Source organism: Lactuca virosa, chromosome 8 (genome assembly GCF_052849685.1).
Source record: "Lactuca virosa cultivar CGN04683 chromosome 8, Lactuca_virosa_CGN04683_v6, whole genome shotgun sequence".
NCBI classification, from domain to species: Eukaryota; Viridiplantae; Streptophyta; class Magnoliopsida; order Asterales; family Asteraceae; genus Lactuca; species Lactuca virosa.
In genome coordinates, this window is record NC_136433.1 from 78648205 (window position 1) to 78658238 (window position 10034).

General features: G+C 38.7%; 1 long non-coding RNA gene across 1 annotated transcript; it reads left to right on the forward strand.

Annotated features, from left to right (window-relative positions):
- The first annotated feature begins 486 nt into the window (after positions 1-486).
- Positions 487-8142, forward strand: LOC145132478 (uncharacterized). The gene is made up of 3 exons (XR_013718077.1): positions 487-975; positions 2921-3034; positions 3316-8142. It is a non-coding gene; the product is annotated as an uncharacterized LOC145132478 (long non-coding RNA).
- Positions 8143-10034: the final 1892 nt, after the last annotated feature.

A 10034-nucleotide genomic window follows, 5' to 3' on the forward strand; every position in this document is an offset into this window, starting at 1 on the left:
GCCTTCGTCTTTTCTTCCTCGATCAAGCAAAGAACCGGAGATGCTATCATCGATTGATTGCCCCATTGAATCAGCTTGCCTCGCATCTCACTCCATCGTTGCACCCACCGAGGCCACAGCAGCCTCGCTGCCTCCCTTCGTCCTTCGCACCTCACGGCCGGAGGGGACGAGCGAAACTTCGCTGCTCTTCACGTCTTCATCGCTTCGGTCTCGTCGGCCCTGGAGACGGCCTCCTTCTCGCTATCGAATGATCAAACAACGGAGCAACCACCGTGAGAACCGCCGGAGTAGCGCCCCTAACAGCGACAGTCGATGGAAGCTTCATTGCTTCCGTCATCCTCCCTTCTTTGGTCGAGTCTAGCACCAGAGGTGGTCCTTGCGATCGATCCACCTTCAATACCCTTCCTTCCCCTCTCGATCAAGCACCATTGATGCCCCCTTTGCCTGCTTTTGCTCTCTCGCTGCTTCGTAGACTCGTTCATCTTGTCCGATCGATGAAAAGCGAAGGCACTAAAGCCCCAAATCGCTTGTACACGGGAAACCAAAGAGCCCGATCTTTTTTTTTTTTTTTTTTTTTTTTTTCTTTTAATGAGTCTTTGACAGATTTACCCCTCCATTTTCTTAGGATGACCCTATCAGTCCCTCCCTTGGTATTTCCCAACAAAATTAGTCATTTTCCTCGAAAGTTTGGTTTAATTAAAACAAAACAGCCCCTCCATGGAAGGTTCTTAACAATATCAGTCCAATTTTCAAACATTGATTTTATTTAAACCACTTCAGTCCCTCCCTTTATTTACTTTAACAAATCAGTTATAACTTGGTTAATTAAATTACCAAATAGCCCCCAATAGCTTAAATTCGTTACGAATCAGTCTCGAGAGTATTTCAACGTTCAAGAAACGTGGATTTGCGGTTTCTCACGATGAGTTTCTCAAAAGAAACTGAATTTAGATGATTGGAACTCACGCTTCAATGGTGAGTTTCTACGACCCCTCTTTTACTGCTTTAATATTTGGGGGAGAATACATGCGTGTCTATTATAGTGTTGATAATTTTCATATTTTATACACAAAATAACAGCATACTTTATCATTTGCCAAAATCACTAAATAGCAATCTAAAATGTTATAAAACATTTATAAACTATACAAGTAAAGTAGATTGCTAAACGTGAATATGTTTATAGTTTGTCGCAATTATTAATATGCATATTAGATATTATTAAATCAAAATATTATCCGCGTATAAAATGAAAGTACATTGTTATAAATTGTGGAAATACTTAATTTATGAAATTGTATAATTGTTAGTTAAAATTATCAAAATTAACTTTTAATTTTTAAGGTTGTGTAAAAATGAATGGAAAATATATTAATATATTTTTATATTTATTTTAAAAATATAACTCAATGTACTAAGTCATGAATTATTATTGCAATAAATAATGTAATAGACTTTAACAATTAAGAGTCGTCATTTGTGAAATATTATATTGTATTAATCTCGTGAGTTATAAATATCATGGAAATTGTTGGTTTCACGTTGGTTGAAACCTGGTAAATGTAATAATAACAACCGTTATACTGCCCAAATTCTGTCATGATAAATAATAAAATCTGGAAATGTGTTAAGTCTTACGAATCTCAAATAACATAAGACTTCAATCAGTAATTAATCCTAAACACCAAATAATTATAGTTTTCTGATATACTTATAATGGGGAGTTTTGGATCAGGATGCCTAGACTCATTGTTAGGATCCATCACACACACGAGACGTTCTATATGAGTTACGTTTGTTCTAAAAGCTTTATGAGTTAGGATCATTTCCTAAGCTGCATGGGCTATGTTTGTCACAATCCTAAGACCGTGCATCTTAGTGGGAAACTCCTCTGTGTCGTAACCGTTAATTTGTATTGGAACGAGGAACGTCGGGTATAAGTTCAGGATCACATACTTATATGGGTTGACATCCCGCGACCGTTGCTAGCTACAACCATCGGCTGACGAGACGAAACGGGCGTTGGCATTTCCTAAACGATAAAGTCCCCGAGATTGAGCAGACTTGGGTGTGGACTTTTAGTACTGAAACTTGTAAGTGTTGGTGCAAAGGTGTGTACGTCACAGTTCGATTATGACCTCATCATTGATCTCGGGTGTGCCTTGGTACCGTATAGAATCAATATTGGATTTATACGAGGTTTTGTTCAACGATACTAGTGAAGAGAGATTGTATGTAGTGGATAGCTTGTGACTCAAAACGATAAGTGTCAATACCAAAAATTAAGTCATATAACACTTAATCAATACCATGGCACGACTGATTAAGGTTTAATAACTTACAATTAATAAGTTATTTATATAAACACTTTGTTCTTGTACGAAAACAGGATATGTATGTGGGAGGAGTTTTCCCCACTGGTTAAGTGTCGGTTCCCAAATTAAGTAAGATAATACTTAAATAATACTACGACACAATTTACAAATTTTATAAATTCGAAAATTATGAGTTTTACCTATAAACTATACGAATGCTTGTACAAGGTTCAAGAGTAAATTGGATATTTTATGTTTTCACAAAAAGTAATATAACTTTCTTTTATATAAATTGGTATTCAAAATCCTTATATGAAATGCATTTTGGTCATGGGAACCGTAAAGCTTAATATAAGGTTGTTTTACTTATGTGTATTTTGCCAAACTTTGTACTTTTAAATTTGAACAAATAGTATTTATAAATGAGTCCAAATACATTTTTATAACTCAATTATCTTATGTTTTTGATAGAAAGGTACGTATTTATAAAAGCTGGTCAACCAGAGAAACTTTATAAAACATTTTTCAGTATAAAAATGCTTCGTGTCAAAACCTGTAGGACTCACCAACAATTTTTTGATGTATCTTAATGCATGTATTCTCAGGTTATTTAGCAGGTCGGATGTGTTCGCTCGGAAGACTTACCGTAATCTTTATTATACCTTTGTAAACACTGGATTGTTATGCGTGTGTCTCGATTTAGCAATGGTCTTGTCAATGTAATTTCTATTTCATTAATAATAGAAGTTTATATTTGTATTGTTCAATATATGTTCAATAACTGTGATTACTGATTTACGTCGCGTACCTCGGCGTTTCCACCGGCGGCCGGGGGTGTGACATCGTACTACTGAAAGCACAGGACTCGTACGCGTAGCAAGGGAGTCACAAACCCCAAGGGTTTAGTCTCTCTGTGATGGTTGAAATGGTTTGGATTGTGGAATTTCTAATATATTTTGGTTAATTTACAATATGATGTTCACGAGAGGATCTGGTTCAGGATTTAGAGCTGGTGGCTAGGATAGGCCGGGGTTGACTGTTGATAAAATAGGACAGATGATTGCCACTGAGGTTTCACATATATTACATGAAGAGTTGCCAGACATTTTGGATCGGATCACTGACAGGCTAATTTCCAAGTTCGAGGAGCGAACTGCAGCCTTGCAGACTGTGAGAGGAACTGTTGAGGTGACTATTGGGGAGATCTTGATGTGGGCATGCGACTCGGAAGGAGAAATATGGCTCATTCAACAATGAACGAAGAGTTTGTGGCTGCTAACTTGGGTGCTGGAAGTCAATGGGGCTTTGATATCTGCGGGAAGTGTGGTCGAACCCACGGGTTCGCTTGTCACAAGTTCAAATGCTACAAGTGTAGAGAAAAAGGGGACGTCATTCGCGACTGCAAGAAGGATCAAATGTGTTTCCACTTTCACTTCATCTCAAACCTGACTATCCTGCATGGGTTATGTAGGGGATGCAAGCCCAAACACCCATTGTCCTATGGGAGGTCAAAGTTGAATCACAAGAAATCACTGGTATGAATTTTGACCCTCAGTTTTATCTTGAATAGATGTACCTGCTTATTGTAATTCCAATTAGATATCCATTTGTATAATTAGAATACTAGGATTGTTATAGGATTGGTGGGTTTTAAAGGAGTGTTATAGAATACTAGGATTGTTATAGGTTCGTTCGTGAAGGGTTCGAAGTTGTATTATTTGGAAAGCTTATGGCGTCTCCATCTAAGGTGCAGAATTTCCTTGCGATTTCTGGTTATTATTCAAAAAAATGTCATATGTCATTTTTCTTATCAAGAGTTGTGTTTAGAGAGTATCTAGATGAACCGATTTTAGGTTTCGATGTGGAAGACGACGACCAATGAGGGAGCAAGCCTGAGTAGGCGAGGAATGAGTGTTCTGCTTGAAGGATCAGCAACCATATTTATTTTGATGATTTTCTTGAGATGAGCCGAAGGAAGTTGCAGTGTAAGTTCATTGGATTTCTGGTGTTCGATAATGTTGAGATCTTTTATGCTGGAGTGGACTGAGAGATTGATCTGAAGCAGGTGCAGGGTAATTTGTTGTTAGTTTTCTACTCGGGTTAAGCACGCAGTCCTTGTTTCAGAAGCTTCTTGAAAATATATTGTTGTAGCACGGTGTCCCTTCCGAGACAACGAAATAGGATTAAGAGGAGTGTGTATTGCTCGTGTCGAATAGCAATTGAAAGTGGGGTTGGCTCTTCGAATCAATCGCTATCATTAGTTGGGAGTAGAGCTATTGTTGATTTATCAATCTACTTTAGGGTGTAATGGATGTGCTTTTGCTCGGGTGTGGGTTCAGTGGATGAGATTATTCGATAAATTATCAAGTAATATCAGTTGACGGTGCTATGTGTAGATCAATCTTTCTTCAAGTGCAGAGCAACGAGCATTTTTGGAACCACGAATAAGGTGTCAGAGTAACAATTATTAGTTTCCTGGAAGGACTTCGAATCTGTGTGAAATCCCTTTTCAACGGGGTTGTGCCGGTACGGTTGGAAATGAGTCATTCTAACCTTGGCTCTGATGGTATTCAAAAGTCTAACCTCGGTTCTGATGGTATTCAAAAGTTTGATTCAATCATTTGAAGTTATTAGGGAGGGGTTGATTCCAAGTAGGGGAGAACCACATGGAATTCGTGACTGGGGACAAGAGATTTATTGGTTTTTGATCATAATCAAGGAATTAGAGATTAATGAGTTGGGTTATCTCGGTCAGGGATCCGACTCATATTAATCTTCGATTAGGTATTCTTGTGGATGGTTAGCAAAAACATGGTTAAGGCCCATGGTAGTTGTGGAAATGCGGTGAGGAACCATGAGGATCTCATCTCGATGGTTGGATGGTGTCATGATGGATCGTGAACCAGTGGCGGAATGATTCATATGGTAGAGGCCCGGTAGTCATTTGTTTGAGACTCTTAGGTCCCGGATCATTAGTTTTCTTGGCATGTTTCGGGTGTTAGTGCATAGTGGGATTCAGGAGACTCAGTGACCAGCTGGTTTGGAACATGTGGGCAGTTAAATGTTGTTGGGAGTAACAATTATGAATCATAAGTCTCTTGCGGAGTGTTCGCATTATAAATCATGTTTGTTTGTGAGATGCTTATTAGGAGTTTGGTTACCAATGATATGCATCGATTATGGAACCTCAAGTCATGAAGTTCATTGTGAATGTCTCAAGTGATTTGTTAAGTGGGGGTACACCTGAGCTGATAAGGGATTTGGATGCAACGTGAGAATTATTGGATTGACCATCTTTTACTCGTAGGACGAGTGGGTTGGAGATGACTTGTCAAGGAGCCAAGGGTGTATTTAAGGTATTTGGAACAATTTGCAGATTTAGGATTAGGCGAAATTCGTGATTGGTATGTTTTGAGTATCTTTCCGCATGACTTGGTGGTGTTCTTAGTCAGGGACTAGAGGTAGGTTCGACGAATGGATTATCATCTATATTAGAGCATGGTTTCCGAAAATTAGAACTGATGGGTTCCCGGTTGCGGGAAGTATATGGATGGAGTTGGTTTGTGGTTGTAGTTTTGAGAGTTCCCAATTGCATGGTCCTAACTGGAAGTTGGGTATTACATTTAGGTATTATAGTTGGGTTGTTTGTTGGCAGCCGCATGTCTTCGAGTGGTCTCTCGATCTTTCGTTATAATATGCCTAGATTTCGAAGTGGTTTAGGGAGTTGTGGAATACGTTGACGTTGTCTGGGCTCCACTACAATGGTTATTAAGCTCAGACTTGTGTCGGGAGTCGCCTTGTATTCGAATGAAGGGTTCAACATCAGTGAATAGTCCGGGCTTCTGTTTCCTAGTGATATCAGCAAGGTAATTCGGGGTCGGAAGGGTTTTGTATGGTTCAGATTGTAAAGTGAAGTCATATTAACTGTGTTCCGAGATGGTTTTTCCTACTTAGGAGTCAGACAAGGTATTGGATTTTCAGATTTTGGGCAAGAATTATGATGGTTATTCTTTAGTGGTAAAAGTTAGTGGGTCAAGGATTCATTATTATTCGGGGTACATGAGTTTAACTAAGATTGGGTTGATTATAGTATGGGAAGGCAGTCGCCTGTATGATTCGACTTTTTAGTTCAGATCGGGTTGCGGAGAGGATTGTCTGACTGGTCCGAGGCGGAGATGCGAGAACACTACCCTGAGTTATTTGCGGCATCGAACTTTGAGGAAAAAGTCTGATTCAAGTGGGGAGAATTGTAACATCTCGATTTCCAGGTATTTTATATTTTGACCCTTGGTATGAGAATTGTTTGCAAATTGGTCACAAATAGCATTTTAATAAAAAGTGGGGGCTGCATGAGTATGTTGGGCGTATGTGGTCAGGGGTCAAACCCTAATTTTTAGGGTTTGGACCCTATTTAAACATTCTTAACTCTTAAGACATTCTTCATTCACCAACCTCCATCCTCATTTTCGTACCTAGAAAACCCTAAACCATTTTGTGAGCATCCTAGAGCCATTAGTGTGTGTTTTGGTGTTCTTAGAGGAAGGATAAGAAAATAAGAACATCTTGGAAGCTTAAGGCAATCTTGGATCTCGAAGTTTTGCACCCTTCTTCATCTTCAGAAGGTATAAAGTTTATACATTGATGCTTATTTTGTTAGATCTAGCTTGTATGATGCTATTATGTGCTTTTTGTCCCCAAGTTATGGTGTTCTTGAGTATGGCATGCTCTAGACCAAATAGGTTGTACTTTGGGACGTTTTGCAGTGTCTAGAGTCATAAAAATGTAACCTTGGACGCTTATTCCCTTCCATGAAAAGGATAGAGAGCTTAAGAGATTAATACAAGTTAGAGTTTTGGTGTTGGGCATTTTCTAGTCATTCAAACCCATAAGATGGAAACTTTATGGTTTGGAATGATATTTGGGTGCTAGATCTGCATTTGGACGAAATGACTTAATGAAATAAGCACTTAATGGGAAAGTGACATTTGACCGAGTATGTTGGGTGTACTTCTGAGTATGCTGGGCGTACTCCCTTGGGAGCCTCGATCTGGATCTTGAGTACGATAAGCGTACATGATGAGTACGTTAGGCGTACTGTTAGGTGCAATTTGTGCACCTTTTTGCACATATTTTAGTCCCCTCTTATGCATCTATTTAGCATAATTGTTCTTCATTTGTCTTGCATTTCATCATATTTCATGTTAGTCTCTAGAACAACCTTATTTGCACACTTTCATGTATTTTTCAGGTAAACCGGAGCTTGGAATGCGCTTTGGGAGGTGCCGGGAAGCATTGGTGAAGAGTTCGGGATGATCGGGCGAAAAACGAAAAAGTTGGAAAAATCAAGTTTGGATTCGGAGTCAGAAGGGTACACGGGCCGTGTTGGATTTACACTGAAAAATCAACACGGGCCGTGTTGACCAAAATAGAAGCTGTTGACCATGCTGAACACGGGCCGTGTCAGTTTAGTGCAAATCAACACGGGCCGTGTTGACCATGCTGAACACGGGCCGTGTCAGTTTAGTGCAAGTCAACACGGGCCGTGTTCGACCCAAAAACCAACTTTTGGCAGTTTTTCCTATCTTTCATATTACGGAAATTGGGTCATTTGGGGACACACACAACATATCAGAGCACATTTTGAGAGGGGATTTCGAAGGTTTTTGCAAGGATTTGATCATTTATCATTTGGAAACATTATTTCTCTTATTAGTAAGTTGTAATTGCACATTATTTCCATCTTTTATTCCTGTGATCTTGTTCTAGCCATGTGTAGCAAAGAAACCCTAGTTTCTAGTTCTTGTTCAAAACATGTTGATTGCTTGACTTGAAGCATATGATTTGATGTTTGATTTGTGATTCTATTCTAGTGATTATGTTCTTGTTTAAACTAGAATCCTTAAATTTGATTTGTGTTTGATTGGCCATTTTCATGAATTGAATTTTTGTGTAGTTAATTAACTTTTAGGGAAACTAATCGTTCTATAAAGTTAATGGTTGGTAACAAACAATAAGTTTTCTTATTGTAGAACATTTATCACATGTTTTCACACTTCCGAGCGTATGAGAAGAAATGAACATTGTTGGGAAGCTTGTACAAAACTTAATGCAGTTTTTCAATACAATCTAAGAGCGTGTTTAGGTTGAATTAGTAAAGCTAGGTCTAGTCAAAGAGCGTGTTTTGGTTAGATAATTTGGCAAGCGAGAGGTATTAGAGCGTGTTAATATCTTTCAGTACCAACTTAGAATAGTAATCACAAATTACATCAAGTCATAATCAGGTTAAATGACAACATTGAGAACTAGAACTGGAAGCACTTTTACAACTTGTTTACAAATCTATTTCATTTTCTGCATGTTTCAAAGTTGATTGTTATTTTCATTATTTGAATTTTGCAAACAAAACCCCCTTTGTGACCAAAGTACCTTGTGCAAAGAGGTATAGACTTTTATCCCGTGTCTCTGTGGTTCGACCCTGCTTGCCTTGTACTACCTTTTTAGTGCATTAAAGCAGTGTATTTGGAGTCTGTTGTACCCCTATTATTTGTTGGGTTTGACACGCCCTAACACGTACTCAGCCTGAGTCAACTCGGTTGACTTTTTGACCTATGACCTTGACCAAATTTTGACCAAGTTTGACGTAGGGGTATTTTAGGTATTTTGAGTAATGGTTGAGTTTAGTCACTTTTCAATGTATATGTTGACTGGTAGAGCTGGGTTGTAGAGCAGTGTCCTATTCAACTATCTTTTCGGACTGAGAGGTGAGTTTTCCTCAGTGTACATGTGGGTCAAAGGCACCAATGCCGATCCACTAGGTTATGTGTCTTGGTATATAGGATGTCGTTATGTTGTAGTGATCTGTTAGATCTATATCCTGGTATAGAGGATGTTGTTATGATGTAGTGATATGTTAGATCTGTATCCTGGTATATAGGATGTCGTTATGTTGTAGTGATATGTTATATCAACATCTTGTTATATAGGATGTGCTATGCGGTAGTGATATGTAGATATGTCTTTTGCATGTTGATTGTTTATATGTTTATCTGTTTCATATGTCGACATAGTATGGTTTGGGGTTGAGGCTTTACTGTTATATGCGTGAGCCAACAGACCGGGGGTAATCCAGCCCGATGGCTGTGGACTCGAGGGTATACCAGTCCGATGACTTATTGGACCCATTATATAGTGGCATTCCAATCTGATGACTGATTGGGTCGGGGGTAATCCTGCCTGATGGTTGTGGACCTAAAGGTATTCCATTTCGATGACTGATTGGACCTAACATGCATGATTGTATATGTTATATATGTTGTGTGTGGTACTTTGGGGGAACTCACTAAGAGTTGGCTTACAGTTTCAGTTTATTGTTTCAGATACTTCAGATGATCGTGGAAAAGTGAAGGCATGATCGTGCACATCCTCTTGGTTTTTATGATTTTGGATTTGGGGATACTCAGATTGTGACTATTATTCTTCGAAACAATATTTTGTAACTATTATGGTCGTTGGATTGGTTTTGAAAAATTGAAAATTTTACTCTGATTTTTAGGATGTTACAATATGTCTCGGTATCTTAGTATGCTAAACACTGAGTTCAGAGAGTGTTGGATAAGGTGTCTAAGTCCATAACTATTTCTGGTATGTACTTGACCCGACCCGACATGGTCCATTTGGGTTGCATGGCACCATGCAATTGGATAAACTAAAATGAGAGAA